Source organism: Callospermophilus lateralis, chromosome 17 (genome assembly GCF_048772815.1).
Source record: "Callospermophilus lateralis isolate mCalLat2 chromosome 17, mCalLat2.hap1, whole genome shotgun sequence".
Classification (NCBI taxonomy): Eukaryota; Metazoa; Chordata; class Mammalia; order Rodentia; family Sciuridae; genus Callospermophilus; species Callospermophilus lateralis.
Window position 1 is genome coordinate 19,198,147 of NC_135321.1, and position 17,651 is coordinate 19,215,797.

General features: G+C 39.9%; 1 protein-coding gene across 17 annotated transcripts in view; it reads left to right on the forward strand.

Moving 5' to 3' along the window:
• Nucleotides 1-2,405, forward strand: part of Tcf4 (transcription factor 4) — a 343,890-nt gene extending 341,485 nt beyond the window's left edge. For all 17 annotated transcript variants that reach the window (XM_076837111.1, XM_076837105.1, XM_076837108.1 and 14 more), the window contains one exon: nucleotides 210-2,405. The gene's annotated coding sequence lies outside the window, so the exon portion shown is untranslated. The remainder of the gene's footprint in view (nucleotides 1-209) is intronic.
• Nucleotides 2,406-17,651: the final 15,246 nt, after the last annotated feature.

The following is a 17,651-nucleotide window of genomic DNA, read 5'->3' on the forward strand; positions in this document are numbered from 1 at the left end:
AAGTTCGTTTTCAAATATTTCTGCAATGTTCACTCATAACTCTTGCACAAATTTTCACCCAAATTTATCCAAACTCTTAGCCAAATTTACCCCAAGTCACCTTTTCCCATATTTTTCTTTCTTGGTAAATGAGGGTTTTTTTTGGTTGTTGTTTTTTATTTTTTTTAATAAGTGTATTAATGAACTCTCCTCTCTTTTTCCCTTCTCAGGTCCAAGTTGCCACATTGCTTCATTAAAACAAGAGACCACTTCCTTAACAGCTGTATTATCTTAAACCCACATAAACACTTCTCCTTAACCCCCTTTTTTGTAATATAAGACAAGTCTGAGTAGTTACGAATCACAGACGCAAGAGGTTTCAGCATTCCCAATTATCAGAAAACAGAAAAACAAACAAAAAAAAAAAAAAAAGAAAGAAAAAAGTGCAACTTGAGGGACGACTTCTTTAACATATCATTCAGAATGTGCAAAGCAGTATGTACAGGCTGAGACGCAGCCCAGAGACTGAATGGCAATCTTTCCACACTGTGGAACAATGCATTTGTGCCTAAACTTCTTTTGGAAAAAAAAAAATATATAATTAATTTGTAAGTCTGAAAAAAATATTTAATTTAAAAAAATTGTAAACTTGCAATAATGAAAAAGTGTACTTCTGAAGAAAAACTACATGAACGTTTTTGTTGGTATTCAAGTCAGCTAGTGTTTATTATTACTGGATATTGAATAGGGGGAGCTCGGCTGCCCTAGTCACAAAACCAGCAAACGTCCTGATGACAAGAAGTGATGACATTAGCCATTCCTTAGGGTAGGAGGAACAGATGGATCTTATAGACCTATGACAAATATATATATAAATATATATATAAATATATATTAAAAATTTAGTGACTATGGTAAGCTTTTGTTCATTTGTTTCAGACTTTTTTTCTCCTGTAAAAAAATAGTACTGATTAACTTTTTTAAAAGAAAGATTTTACTGTAAATATGGATTTTTTTTTTTGGGGGGCGGGGGGGTCTTATTTCTGTCCCTTTCCCCGGTTTGTTACCATAACCTGTAGTGCCAACTCTGCTTCTGGAGGGGCAGTGCAGGAGGAAATGCTGACCCTGATGTTGCTTCTCATTCATAAATAAGTAGAAAGTCGTTTCTCCAGTCTTTTGGGAACACAGGACTTAAAAGTCACATCATGTGTAGATATTACAAGCAGCATTACCAAGACATGGCAAAACTGTTGTCTGGCTTGTAATGTTGCATTTGTGACCCTATTCTGGGATTTTCAGAGGTACAAGGTTAGAATGCTACAATGTTACCACTGTGCCTTCCAATGTTTATATCATCGGAAACATAACATAATCAAAGTGGCTGTGATTTAACAAAACGATTAAAGTGTTACCTACCTGTGTAGCCGGAGTAGTGTGCAGTGAGGCGTTTCTGAATACATGGTCAGATTTTTGGAAAAAAAAAAAAAACCACAAAAAACAAAAACAAAAAAAAAATGAAGTTCAAAAACCGTCAAATGAGAAAATTGCAAGTAGTGTGACAGAGCTGATTGATTTTGTTGCTTTCTTGATTTTTTTTCAAAATGGGTTTACTAAAAAGTAGATGACTTAACTAACCTGCCTCCTCCTTCGTCTGAAAATGCCAATATTCAGTCATCCTGCAGCATTATAATAAGCCTTATAAGTCCTAAAGCATTAAGTTGCACTTTTTTGAGGAGGGGTAGTGCAGTATTTCTCTGGCCAGTATGAATGAAGTTTATACTTAACCATATTTGATAGAAACGTAGACCAAGCTATGGCACAGCAACTCATCAGATAGCTAGCTTTGACGTCTGGGCACAATTGAACCAATTTCCATCGTAAATCTTTCTAATGATTGACTTTGGTGTATAGTGCAGTAAACAAATAGTGCTCCTAGTTAAGTATTTGTCAGCATCCTTTCGTGTCTAACTCGTTTCTATTTTTACAGCCACACAATCTTGGCATGTATTAAGAAAAAAAAAAAACAATCCCTGTTCAAGTAGTTTTTCCACCTATCAGCACTGAGTAAATGCCATAAATCCATCGAAATGGTCTAAATGTTCCATCTGTTCTCCTGTTTTGCCAGTTATATAGTAATGAAATACATTTGTAAATTTTATGCAACAAATGGCAAACGTATCCTTATTTTGAAATTGTGTATGTAAAAGTTATATTTTTACATGTAGACTCTTGTTATTATGTGTTTTAATACATTGTATCAGTTTTTGTTTTTCTAAACTGTGTGGTTTTAAAAAAAAGTCTCATTTAAATGATATAGTGAGCTACAAGAATCTGAATTTTATGTTCATTTCTGAAAATGTAAGAACAAATAAGATAGTTACCACGTGGTCATCTTTATAAACCCATAAACATTTTGATTAGCTGTGTGTGTGTGTTGAAAACTGTAAATATGTTCAGTAGCGATAAAACTAAAATACTTTGATTTGTTGATAAGTTCCTACAATGTGGAGGTGGATTAAAACCTTAGGAGAATAGCAGAAATCAGACTTCATGAAAAGTTTTTCTGGGGCTTTCCTGAGAATCGTTCTAACAAAGGAGCTCAAAAAAAGGGTATGGAAGACAATAATGTATACTCTCCCCTCCTCCTGGAATAATGGAAACCATGTGAACTTGTTCCCTCAGTATGTTAAAGATTTCCTTTTAGTGGTCCATTCTGCACTCATTTTGTATAGTCTCAAGGCGGGTATCCCTAGGAACAATATTATAGAGGAAGCAGGTATACTCTGATCACATTCAGGATAAGTGTACAGAAGGGAATATGGTGTTTACTCTTTAGGGAACTAGAAGCTCCCTGCATTGATGTACATGTTCAGAGGGCACTTTTGATACATGTTATCAGAAAGGTGCTTCATAGAGCTGAATTAAAGTTTTTCAGATCTGTAAACAAAGCAAAACATTAAATTGTAGTCATTTGGTTATTTTTTAAATTGGTGCTTTATATTTTGTTCTCAAACCGAGGAAAAGCTGCAATTTCTTGTTCACCAGCTTTGATGTATTCATTACTCCGTAATGTAATACCTCTATTGTGGAATTCCCTTTGGGCAGAAGTGAAAAACTTCCTAACGGCCACCAGAAGCTGCTCGCTGCTCTTTGCTTGGTGGAGAAACATGATCTGCACCTCTCCATAGTAATTGGGTGGTATCCCCTGTTTTAAAATAAAAGAAAGAAAGAAGAAGAAGAAAGGGAATGTGGCCTTCTTAGTGTGTTTTTTTTTTTTTTTCATTGTTTTGTAATTTTCAAACCCAGGTAAGATATTGGTATCCTGCACTGGATTTTTGAATAAAATTTAGCAGAAGACAGTTAGGATTAAAGAATATACAAAAAACAATGTCTAAAAGGTCCATACTGCACCAGGCATGCATATATATTTTATACATATGTATGAATGATGCTTAGACTGGGGATCGGTTTAAGAAACTTGGACTTTGAAAGAAACTTGGAACAGTTGATCCACCTCCACATTCAAGTGATTTATAATATGCAGAATAGGGATCTGTTCATCTAGAAATCCTTACCATTTGTCTTCGTGTAGCTGCAAGGAACACTAATGTGTATACAACAGTCCACCAGTGGTGCAACTGGTTCTCATTCAGTCTTCCGATTCCTTTAATTTTGTTGTTGTTTTTTGATTTGATTTTTTTCCTATCTCTTGAATTCTTTTTTTTTTTTTTTTTTCGTGATCTTTATTTTGATGAGGGGTTGGGGAGCGGGGAGGGAATCGAATCGAGACTTGGGGTTATGAGGATTTTCGTCTTTGCATCCAACAGGCAAATATGATGTGTCCAAAAGTGAACTTGAGTCAGGAATGAAACAATTTCAGCATAAACAAGCACAAAAATTTAGTCTGCTGGCTGACTGGAAGCAAAAGAGTCAAGATGGAATTTGATGAATTCCAACACAATGGGGCACCAGGGCCTTTAGGCCTCTTTATTTTGCTTTGGTTTTATTTGTTTTCTTTAGAGACATGCTCCTTCTCACGGGACTTGAAGTGGACTCATCTTTGTGCAGTGCTGGTTTTTGCCATACTCATTTCAAGTATTATAGACATATGTAATGGTGAAAATATATGAACTGTGGCCTTTTTCATTCTTGTTACTTGTGATGCAATTAAGTGAAGATAAGAAAAAAAAAAAAAAGCAGAGATTTACCATGTATCAGTGCCTGGCTTTTTGTTATAAAGCTTTGTTTGTCTAGTGCTCTTTTTGCTATAAAATAGACTGTAGTACACCCTAGTAGGAAAAAAAAAAACTAAATTTAAAAATAAAAAATATATTTGGCTTATTTTTCGCAGGAGCAATCCTTTTATACCATGAATATTACAAAAAAAAATTTGTCAGATTCTGAATATTTCTTCTTTGTAGATTTTTGGAATCATTATGAGTAAAAGTTTGTTACTTTATTTTACTATTTAAAAGATGTTATTTTACCATGTGTTACCAAGATGAAACTGTATGGTAGCTTTTTTTCGTTTGTTTTTTTTTTATTATTTTTTTGTTTTTTGTTTTTGTTTTTTTTGTTTCTGTTTTTGTTTTAGTTGTAGGTCGCAGTGGGGAAATTTTTTTGCGACTGTACACATAGCTGCAGCATTAAAAACTAAAAAAAAAAAAAATATTAAAAAAAGAAAAAAAGGGAAAACGTTTAAAAAAAAAGATAAAACAGTTACACCTTGTTTTCAATGTGTGGCTGAGTGCCTCGATTTTTTCATGTTTTTGGTGTATTTCTGATTTGTAGAAGTGTCCAAACAGGTTGTGTGCTGGAGTTCCTTCAAGACAAAAACAACCCAGCTTGGTCTAGGCCATTACCTGTTTTCCCATCTGTAGTTATTCGATGAAGTCATGTACATGACCGTTCTGTAGCAATAAATGTGCCATTTTTATAAACTGTTTCTGACACTTGCTTCATTTCATTTTGCATTGTCCTATGATGCTGTCCTGTAAGACTGCATCTCGATTTCATTTTCCACGTGTTGGAGGTATTGACAGCTTAACAAACAAAACATACAAAAAAAAAAAAATCACAAAAACAAATCGAAAAGCAAAGTACATGGTTGATCAAGGATGAGATGCCCTTAATGAAATGGAACGGGATGCATGCAAAACAAAAAGAAAAGTGTCTGGAGGATTCACTAATTGAAGGAGTATAATTCTTGTGTGTGTAACACTGAAACTATGCATTTGAAGAGCTCTGAACTGCGCCACTGTTTGGGGTTGTGCTGTAGGTTGCTAACTCATGTCAGCCTTAACCTTTCGGATCACTTGGTCGGCTGTTTGGCAGAACATTCTCGGCTAGATCTTTTCAGTCAAAAACAAAACAAAAAAAAATCTAAGAAGATTTATTTTGTATCACTTTGTTAAAAGCTGAATGTTGTTAACCACAATTAATATTCCACTGTATTTATACTCTCTCAAACTCTACCCTCCCTACCAACTTCTGGTTGACTGTTGACTATTAATCCAGATGTAAACAACCAGATTTTTTTTTTTTTTCTAACTTGTACAAACTGCCGCGTGTCACCTATGATGGGAGGGGAAATGTACAGATTAAAATTATCCAGTGTTATGTACTGTAAGTTAATATTTTTGTAGAATGGACATCAAATCTACTTTACAAAATTTGGAGGCTGTTTCAACATTGCACTGTAGAGATGTAAAGTAATGTACACAATGTAAAGGAATCCATGGTAGATGAGCCCTTCCTAAAGGAATGTTCTCACCATGTGCGTGGAATTGGGAAATGTCTCCGATATTGCTCTTGTATTCTTTTGAATGGGACTTTAGTGACTAGCTTACCTGAAGGAAAATGTTATCATGTCATTTGGTTCACTTGTGAAGTGCCCTCCATAGCCAAATGTTGAGATTTTTTTCTTTTTCTTTTTTTCTTTTTTTTTTTTTCCATTTTGGTTGGATTGTTTGCAGATATTTAAATTTTATGAAATTTCCAAAGATTTTGGTTGATAACTTTTTTTCCCTTCTAAATGATTTGAGATGTTCTTATGTTCTTACTGTGTGTTTTAAATATATATAAAAGAGCCACAAGCATTTAGTCTTTTAGTATTATATTTGATCATATTCCTACGACTACAGAGGGGAAAATGAGCCCGGACACCTCTTCAGTGTCTCTGATAAAGTCTATTGGTAAATTTTCCTTAAAATGGCCATCTGAGAAGGTACTCTGAACTTAGACTTAAATTGCTGGAGAAACTGAATTAGGCAGAAGTTAAGGTTCCACTAACATTAGAAATGAAGATGGAAAAAGAGGTAGGGAATTGTTTTGACTCTTGTAATCAATTCTTATAAAACAAAGTGAAATTTCTATTCTAGGCTTCAATCGTAGGCCACCTTTCTCTTGACTAACAGCCCAAGAAATGTCATGCATAATTCTCTCTAAGGGAGACTGGGAAGCATTAGGAACTGGTGCACTTCTTATATGCAAATCACCCCCAGGATCATACATTTAAATTGCACTGTGAACCCTTTTGCTCTGCCAGCCAATAGGTATCATTCAACAAGCATGTTGCTGATCCAAACTAATTACTAGTCTACATTTTCACTGGTCGCAACTTAGAAACAGGGCCAGTTGTGAAAGGTTGAGGAGGTTGAGAAGAGCCAAAGTCACCTTGGTCTTCCTGAGAAATCATTTAAACTAAGAACATCTGGGGAACAAATGGGCCCCAAGTGAAAAAATCTAGTCTTCAGTAAAGAAAGACCCATGTCCCTAGTTCCAAGCATGTGTGCACTGCATGGAGCCCCAGGAAAATGCTGGGTGCTGTGGGGTCCACAAGTCAAATCCGCCAGTCAATACCCAAGTATTTGAAATGCTAAATGAAGATCATTGAATCTACACCCAACATAGCAATCTAAAGTAGTGTTCTGCATCATGAGCACTTTGAAAAACAAATGAAATAACAGAAGAAAAATCATATATATACACATATATGTATATGTGTGTATATATATATATATATATATAAACTTTTGGTTTTTAAGGAATTGATGAATTTCTAGTGACTAGTCATGGACGCCCACTTGTTTGTGGACATAGGTTAAGAAAATTTGGTGTATGGTAAACATAACTGAAAAGGGGAATCAAACCAATCCCATTGACCTTGACTGAGATTGCTGAGGCTACCCAGATCTGGACTGATGTCTGGCTTTTCTGGGTAAAAGAAAGATCTTTTGTGTAACAGAAAATGTGGTCCGCGTTCACATCTGTTACACTATATTTAGAAGTCAAATAGCTTTGGTGTTGGCATGAACATTCTTCTAGGCAGAAGCAGAAGCTTGCCAAAGGCAGGGTGAAAATGCTCATGCAGAATCAGGTGACCAGGCGTGAGGTTTTTGACTATAACCAGCCCCTGGGTGAGAACCTCTTGTTCTTGAGCAAAAATGACAAGAATTTTAATAAGAAAATCAGGTTTTTGCAAGAAATTATTGCACTTTGCAATTTTTTTGTGTGAGTCTGGATGAGGCCATTTTAAAGATAGGAAAGTGAAGGCAAAGTGACATGCCCAAGTCCTCGGAACTTAAACAAGGAGCTCATGTCTTTGCTTTGGCCCCAGCGGTCACTGTGTGGCCCCACCTCCTAAAAGACCAGACTGTCCCTGTTTTATCATAATGCTTTCTCAACAGCTGCATAGAGGTTCATCGTTTGGTTTTTCTCTTTTCTGCCATTTTCTCATGGATTTTTTTTTTCTTTGCAGGAGACTTGCTGAGCTCCTGCAATTCTCATTTTCCACCTTATTGTACAAATGGTTGGGCTACAACTAGATAGGAAAATGTTCACGCAACAAGAGTCCTAGCAAAGTCAAATTTTCACTCTGGCTCACTTTGAGAATATATTTTTAAATATTTAAAAAATATTTAAAGTATTATTTGTTTGGGGGAATAATCTTTTGATTGGCAGAACAATTGCCAAGATAATATATAATATCCCCATATATTCTTCACCCAACTTCCCACAAGGGCAAAATGTTACATAACCATTGCACGTTTGTCCAGACTAAGACTTGACCATTGGTGCTTTGAGTTTCACTGTGACCCCTAATGTCCCTTTTCTGTTCCCACCCCCACATTGCTGCAGTCCAGCCCCCTTAGCTGTGGAGGGCTACTGGGCAGTGTGGAAGGAGGCTGCAAGGCATGCCCTGAGCCCAGGGTCTTCTCAAGTCACGGGCACACTCTGCCCAACCGAATTGTATCACAACTGATTGGCCTCTTACAATGTCATCTCTCAAAAGTCCAGCCCTCTGATGAAAGCTGTAGGAGAACACTGGTGGGAACCAAAGGTGGAAGACCTACAGCACCCATGAACTGAGCGACTAGTGGGTCTCACCACTCATTCGTCAGCGTATTTTTTTTTTTTTTTAACTGAGTGATGATTAGGTCAAAGGAACTAAGGAAGCCAAGGGGCACCGGTCCTTACCTGTAAGACAGTGCAATAGGTGCCTTTTTATGGCAAGCTATAGTGGCCACAAGGCAGGAGTAAACTATGTCGGGGAATGATGGAGAGAGAGGCACTGGGATCCCTTCCAGAAAAGTCTGGGCATTTGTGAGAGTGACCTTCAGATGTGAGGCACATTTTGACAGGCTGAGAAGATCATGGGTTTAAAGCAATGTCACGTCTCTACATTATGGAGAGGTGGGTTTGTCAAAGACAATTACCATCATTCACATCTAGACGCCATGTGCTTTCCACGTTTGCATCACCCCCCATGCCCCAAGCAGCAACGCCTGAAAATGCTTGGCTGACCTTTGTGGTCTACAGAATCATTCTGGGCTCTCCTATTCACCCTGTGGATGAGGAGGAATGGATTCTTTCATGTGGATCTGAAGGAGAATCTAGGCAAATCCACACATTTTACAGAGACAGGCAGCGAGGCCTGGAGAACTCAGTTCCTGGGCAAGATCTGAAAGGAACTCTAGTTGCCCGACTACCCCAGAGCCCTGCGTAGCTCACAGTATGTCAGCAAAATGACATTGTTGCCTCCCAGAGCCCACATATCCCAAGGACATAAGCAAACAAGTAAAAAAAAAAAAAAAAAAGCAAACATGACTCTAGGCTGTCAAGGCCAGGGTGAATTGGGGGCACAAAAGCATGCTGGGGGATGTCGTTGGCCGTGGTAGCTGGAGTGATGGGGGAGGATTCAATGTGGGAAGCCATGTAGGAGGTGAGAAGTGGTAGAGCATGATTAGGAGGCAATGGGGTCAGAGAGCAATCCAGATGACGGAGGGGTGGGCCTCTGAGTGAAGCGCATATAAAACATGGTGGGCGAGAAATGCCTGGGTGAAAGAGTCCTACAGGATGGGCAATGCCATCCTCATGATTATCTTGCTCCAAACGCATTCACACTGTCATTAATAACAATCAGGTAGAAAAGCTGTCTTCATGTCACAAAGATAAGCATAACAGGACCCTAACCACCTAACACCACCTAAGCCATGCTGTTGAACCACCTCGCCCAATGCCCTCCTCTGTGAAATGGAGCTAATAGAATGTACCTCTGGTCTCATTATTAAATGATGTGGCATTGGCCCCCCAACATTAGTACCCAGCAAATGTCAGGGTATTACATAGAGCTTATATGACAGGTGAGGGTATACATTCAGGCCCCAATAATAGGACTGTAGCCTTGGCCACTATTCACTATTCTTGGCCCCCACCTCCCCAGTTCTCTTCCCTTATGGGCAGGAAGAGTCCTCTGGGTCATGCTGTGCATCCTCCCAGAAGCTGCTATGATTTCCTATTTTTTCTTGGATTTAACAAAACTCCCACCTACCTACTGTTAGAAAAATCTGGAAGCAGAAGGAGCTGTCATAGAAGATAAGAGTTCAAGCAGAGTCTCAACCCCATAGAAGTTCTATTTGCAAAATGGTAGCACTTCCACAAACATTATTTCAGTAAACCTCGCTACATCAGTGTTATCCCTCACTCCTTAGAGAGCAGGTGAGGCCCCAGGGACTATGGCCAGAGCAGGGAACCAGAGGGAAAGTCCATCAGAGGCAAACCTAGGCCAGAGGACCTTTCATGATCCCAGTGCTGTGAGGGTTGCCTGGTGTCCAGAGGATGGATTCACTGGCTTACATTAAAACATCTCTAATGTCCTTCCTAATTCAGAATACGGCTCCACTTGTGGACGTGCAGGCCTGCCACCATCCTCCCTAATGATGTTCCTCTTCTGCAATGCCAGCTCCTGCAGGCTTCCTTCCAACCAGACGATCCAGCACCCCAACAGCCGCCACTCCCTGGGTCTTCAGGCATGCCAGTGCTCCCTCTCTTCCTCCTTAATTCAAACACATCTTTTCCATTGTCTGACTTCTGCCTAAGATCACCCCATCAGGTTGTGACAAAAACAAAAACTAAGGCACTAACATCTGGGGATCATAGATCATAGATCCAAACCACTGCGTTGGGTACTGGGAAGAAAGCAAATTGTTACCAAAGTGGCTTTAAATCACTTGCAGAAATAAAATACGCAAACAAGTATAAATGAAAAGAGAAACCATTGGAATTTTTGAGGAATTATTTTAGATGGTAACATGCATCAGAAAATATACATCTCATTGAAGTAAATGATCATAAAAACCCATGTCATTTTCTCTCTTGGAAATTTGTTTTGTGCATTATTTTTATTTAATCCAAATAATTCCACCAGCTGGGTATTATTATTCCCACATCACAGGTGAAGAAAGTGAAGCTTAAGAGGGGATGTTATGTAAACAGCACTCAGGGGTAACAATGGGATCCCCATCATCTGACTCTTGATTCTGAAATTAGTAAAAATTGGTCCCAAATTTTGCTGTGTGACATGGATGCTAGAATTAAAAGGCAGCTTATTTTTCACAAGAATTCAAGAAATTTACAGAAAGACACCAGGCCCAGAGACCTTAGATCAAGTCTACAAGATGATACTTTCAGTAGTGACCAAGATGACATTTAAATGCAAAGCCATCTGACCCCAGAGTCTCCAACCAGCACCCTGAAACTCATGTCTTTCAAAGAGAAGAGTAAATCAAGGGTGAATGCAAGGCCCCAGATATCAAGAGCTAATTCTGAGGAATTAACTCTCAGAAACACCAACACCAGAAACCACTTGATAAAGATGATTGTTCCTGTATTCCCAAAGCAGGCACTTAAAGCAATTTGGAAGTGCCTTTTTGTAAATTGCCTAAGGCCACATGGTTAATGGCCCAGCCTGGAAGAAAAGCAGTTCTCTACTTGCCCAGGGAACTTTCCAAAAGAAGTATTTGGTTTGATTCTTTATGTTATTTTACAAGATCACAGCCACCTGTAGCTGGATCAAATTGTTTTTCATCCCTCACTTCTCTGTTGAGCACCTGCTGAGTAAGCCTTGCTTGTATCTCAACCATGGAGGGCCACAGCTTCCTTCAGAAGGAGAGTCAAGGGAGCAGAGATACTGGGAGTCAGGTGAGGGGGACTTGGTCTTGGCAAAGGGGCTGGGATGAGGCGGGAGGAACACAGTCCCTTCAGGGAGGGCTGGTGGAAAAGAAGTGTAATGTGCTCTAGTGGAGATGGACCCGGAGCACTTTGAGAATGCAGAATAGCAGCATCACCCAGTGAGCCCTGGGAAAACAGCAGGGAGTTAGAAAGACTTCACAATGAAAACAACAATTGACACTGACCTTTATCTTGGGGACAGAGGATGAGATCAATAATCTCCAAGGAAAAGTAAGGAAGAAAATTGAAAGCTCAGTGTGACACCAAAGCCCCCATTCTTGGAATACCAAGGAATTCCAGATTCGCTTAACAGTGGCTAGCAAGGAGTAAAGGGAGGAACAGTAGAGGAAACAGAGGTCTTGATACCAGGGAGTGTGGAGCTTTTGGTGGACAGTGGGAGTGACTTGAACGGATTTGCATTCTGGAAGCTCCCTCCCCTGAGTGCGGCACTCACAAGGAGGCCTCATGGTGGGCCACTCACAGCAGCCAGGGAAGAGACGTGAGTTGACAGGGTTCAACCTATCTTGTTCTCCAGCTCATGACTGAGGATCCAGCTATGCTTGCTCTGATGTGTGGACTCAAGGACAGTAGCTTACAGAAAACGGCTTAACCAGCTACCTTGAGAGTGCTTCAGAAGAGCCAAATATTAAAGATGAGTTCTCTCCATTGGTTCTGAGTTTTCTGGAATGGTTCTCTGAGCTGATTAGATTGAAAGGCATTCAGAGCCTGCAGGAGCCTGCTCTCCATGGATGTGGGGCTGGTAGTTCATGGTATGCAGTGACTTACAGTTATCCAAGTTATCCCTGGTAGGTGCCTGTAATTGTGTGCACTGGAGGGCAAGGTTCTGGGTGACTAAGAAGTTACTGGCATAAAACAATCTCAGTCGGAACAAAAAATTTAATGGATTGGCTGGTTATTTCCAATTACGCTAGAGAACTTGGGCAAGAGCAAAGGCTGAGCTCAGGGCTTTAAATTCCCAACTCCATGTCTACATAAGGGATCTGAAAGCTATTCCTGATCCCCTGAAAGATATCATTTCTTCTTCAGCAGCAGAGTTTCCTTTGAAAGACAAAAGAGTCTAAGCCTGTAGGTAACTGAATTGCAAAGCAGATTGAATTTTCATCTTCCAGGCAGGGGTCTCCTTGGTTACAGTTAGAACATAACTGGGAAGAAATGGGATCCTGAAAATTGAGATGGGGACGTGTGGGAAAAGGGACATTCCAATAAAGTTAGATAGATGAGAGTTCTGAATTCTGCTGTGCCTTCCTTGGAGTAGAAGCAGGGATTCCTCCGTAGCTGCTTATTCTAACCTACTTGAAGAAGTTACCTTGCAAGAGACTGCGGTCCTCAGAGCCTACTCTTTTTCTTCTAGACATATAATCAGATTTGGAAGCTCCCTCCCTGAGTGCAGTACTCACAATATATATATAATATATAATATTATATACCTTTACATGGATCACCTTTTGTACTCCAAAAAATGGAGTATAAAAGGTGATCCATGTAAAGGTACAATGTACATCAAAAGAACTGGATAATTTTGACAAATTCTGTTGATGGAAATATAGGAACAGGTGTAGGAGTGAACCTTAAGGATATGGGATCAAGAAGGAAGAAATACATAATTGGAGGAGACCACAGTGATTGATATGGGCTCACCAAGCAGATAATTCAATTGCAATATTAAAGCTCAGGGGACTTTGAATGGTCCTAACGATTTGGTTGGGTGGTCGACTGAAATATGGACCCAGCATTGGTCCACAGTAAGTTGAAGTGCCGGAACTCCTTGGTATCCTGCAGAGGAAGGGATCCATAGACTTGGGGAATTTGAGATGCTGGAGTGAACTAATCATATAAATCTGCCCTCCCACTCTGAAAGTGTGCAGAGGACATGACCTTCACTTGAGTGTTGAGAAGTGAATTCCTGGGAAGAGCCCCAGCATGTCCAAGACAGTGAGGATGGCGGGATCCAGGGGTGGCAGAGGCCAGGTCAGCATGTGATGATGGCCAGAGTCCAGGTGGCATGGCTGATAAATAGGGGAGTCAAAGCAACAATCACAATAGTCTGACTCACAGAGAGTGAGTGGCATTGGCTAATTGTTCATGGTGTCCCTATAAGACAAATAGATGGGAAGTCTGCCAGATTCTTCTTTGACCACGTAAGTGGAAATGCTCTAGGTCTAGGATTGAAGTCTGAACTGAATCATCAAAGCAGTCACAGCTTACTCAGCCAATTCCCAGATTTGAACAGTTCATAGCCCCAGAGCCTTCTAAATGAAGAGGAGGCCACACTGCCAGCATTTATACTATTGATTTTCCTCCTGGACCTCCGCAAAAGAATGCATGGCTATGTACCAGGGTGACTAGACCTAGAGGAAGGAGAAATAATCAGACTTTTCCAGGATTGCTGGGCACAGGTTCTGAACTGTTGCTAATTCCAGGAGACTGAAAATAACATTGTCAAATAATACTGAAATTCTGGAAAACTTGTATCTGTGGCTGTGAACTTGACAGCTTCCCAATATACCCAAAGCGTTTTCTGATGAATTCAGTGGTGATATCAGTAAATGTTATCATTAATAAGATAGGGTTTTTAAAAAATCATTTTTATTAGGTAAACAGAAGTCCTAGATTTTGCTGTGACTTCCTTGGAATAGAAGCAGGGATTCCTCCATAGCTGCTTATTCTAACCTACTTGAAGAAGTTACCTAGCAAGGAACTGCTGTCCCTAAAAATTTAACTTTAACATTTTTGTGTTTAATATGTGATCTCTCAGTGTTATGGTTTAGATCTGAAATATCCCTAAACTAAAAACTTGGTTGCCAGCCTCAGAGGTTCTGGGGAGATGGTGGGACCCTTTTTAGGAGGTAGGGCCGAGTGGGATACCATATATCATTGGGGGAAGGCTCTTGAGGGGCATAGTAAGACCCCAGTCTCTCCTGATATCTCTCCGCTTTGTGGCTCAAGATACAACCTCGTTCTCTGACATGCACTGCTACCATGGTGTATTGCCCTCGCCAAAACCCCAAACCCATGGGTCACCTGATCCTGGATTTGAACTTCCCAAACCTCTTTTAACTTCCTAAGTACCCTGCATTCGGTGTTTCATTATAGTGTCAGAAAGCAGGCTACCTTTAACACATCCCTAAAGATCCTTTCTCCAAATATAGTCACTTTGGGGGTTAAGGCTTCAATCCATGAATTTGAGGGGAGGGGTTACATTTCAGTTTGTTATAATCTCCTATGTTTCTCTGCTCCAGAGTTCTCCAGCTCTTCTCCGGGGTACTATCTCCTCATCCTTCAAATTGCAGCTTAGGAATTCTATCCAGAATCAGGAAATGCTCGCCTGCCCACCTGTGTTGGAACCCCTGCTTGTTTATTTTATTAATTTATATATTTACATTGTGGATTGAACCCAGGGTTATTTTACCACTGATCTATTTCTCCAGGCCTTTTTAATTTTTGAGACAGGGTCTTGTCAAGTTGCTGAGGGTCTCACTAAGTTGCTGAGGCCGACCTTGAATTTGTTCTCATCCTGCCTCAGGCTCAGGAGTCTTGGGATTACAGGCATGTGCCACCATGCCCACCAAGCCCCTGTTTTATATTTAAACCTTTACAAAGCACTTGTCCCAACTCCCACTTAGTAGTTATGAGTGTAAATAGTAGTTTAATATTAGCATACCTCAATAGGCTATTGGCTTTGAGAACAGGGTCCTCTCTTCTCATTCACTAGAGCCCAACTTAGGCTCCATGTAGACGGTTCTTAAATCATATTAACTTAGTAAAAGAATGTGGAAGGAATGAAGAACAGGTGTGAAGGAAGTTTGAGATGTCGGTTGCACCAGACCATTTAGAGATGAATTATGTATTGGTCATATGTTCATCTCTACATGACTTTAGGATGAAATAGTTTAAACATATTGAACAGTAAAGAAAAATAATGTAAAAAACCTAAGTAGTTTTCCAAGATGGATACAGAGCTAGGGGTCTGTTGTAAATGCTTTAGTCTGGGAGCTGTGGGATGGCGTAACGGAGAGAGAGGAGAGATGAGGCAAAGAAACCAGATGCGGAGTGGCTGATGGTGGACAAGGGGGTCCAGTGGACAAGTGGATTCTGTTCACTTATTTTTCAACATTTAAAAAATAATAATCAATGGCAAGAAAAACTCTGAAACTAAAGAAAACCATAAAAAAAGAGAGTCCTACATTGTCAAGGGGTGAGAGTAGAGAAGCTGGCATCAAGACTGGTGAGTGACCTTTGGGTGTGGTATTATGTCACACTGGTTTCAGCAAGGACAATTTCACCATGGTGTAGAGGCCATGGAGCGTCCAGATGCTGACTGCTTTACTGGCCAAAGTTATCTTCTCAGCATTTGATATGGTCTGAATGTTCTCATCCCCTCCAAATTCACGAGCTGGAACCCATTACTCAATGTGATGGTGATAATCAGTGGGGCCTATGGGGAGCAATTAAGTCATGAGAGTCCCCACCCATGCGCATGAGCGGGATTAGTGCCCTTATCAAAGACATAAGATCTGAGCTCCTTTGTCCCTTCTGTCATGTGAGGGTGCGGTAAGAAGGCATCATCTCTGAACAGAGAGCAAGGCTTCACCAGACACCCAAACTCCAGAAGTGTCCAAATGGACGAAGACACCACTGGCACCATTACCTTTCCCTAACAGCCTCTACCATGGGCCTGACCATCAGATCCCTGAAATGCCTTGGACTCTGGGGATTTGCACCAGGCAGCACTTAAATACATTCTGGGTGATTGATCCATAGATGCCTATTCAGATTTCTATCATGGACCAGACTTTTGTTGTATTCTCAGAGAAAAGTGTATATTGTCTACATGGAGTGATTAGATTTCTTCTGGTAGCAGTTACAAAATGCCAAACAAATTACAGACAGCAATATTCTATCTGTTAAAATGTTAGATTAGCTGGGTGTGATGGCACACACCTATCATCTCAGCAATATGGGAGGCTGAAGCAGGAGGATCGCAAGTTCAATACCAGCCTCAGCAATTTAGTGATGCCCAAAGCGACTTCACAAATCTCTGTCTCAAAATAAGGGTTGGGGATGTTGGCTCAGTGGTTAAGCCACCCTGGGTTCAATTTCTAGGGACACACACACACACACACACACACACACACACACGTATTTATATATTAGATTAGATAGCTGGAGGGCATTTCTACATAAACAAGCTTAAAGTTATAGATAAGCACTTTCTAAACTTCAACTTACATGCACAGATAAGCTGAAAAGAAAGTTAGCCAGACCAAAATGCTATAAGAAGTTGGGATCTCAGTGAGAAGCCATTGCATGCCTACTAAAAACTAAACATTGTGATTATGTAATTATTAGAACAGGAGCAACAAAAACGTTAATAGACTCCTGACAGGTGTATACATTGACACTACACCCTGGAAAGCAATGTAATATTCACCATGGGAATAAGGGCATTCATATATCAATACATGAGCCAGAAGTTCAATCACTAAGTTTGTGCCATGGAGAGACTCTTTTACTGAGGGACATTGGGAGACAAGCAAGAATGACCACAGTTATAGCAGAGTTGAAACCTGAAATGTTATAAATGTTCATTAATGATAGTAGACATGCATAGTAAATTGAAGCATGGTCAAAAATGGAGGGGTAGGCAAACTTTTTGTGTAAAGAATCAGTTAATAAATGCTTTCAGCTCTGTGGTCACATGGTCTCTGTTGCAACTACCATTGCATCTACCATTGTATGTTGAAAGCAGCCTCAGACAATATGTGAACAAATAAATCTTTCTTTAGAGAAAGAGGTGGTACCTGTGCTCTAGTATACTCAATCCTGATGTGATGGAATACAACACAGCAGTGTACTACAAAGCACCTCTTTCTTTCCAATTTCTACTAAAAGTGAGATCATGCTCATCCACCAGGCTCTATATCTAAGTCATCTTCAGTAACCTAAGATGAATTTTGGGAAAACTTTGAGGCAGGAAAAATAAGTGGAAAATCAGATTTTTAAAAGTTTTTGTAAAATGGTTGTAATGTTAATGTTAATAAAACACTAGGCAACCTTTTGTTGCTGCGACCAAAATACTTGACAAGAATAACTTTGAGGAGGAAAGGTTTATTTGGGCTTACAGTTTCAGAGGATTCAGT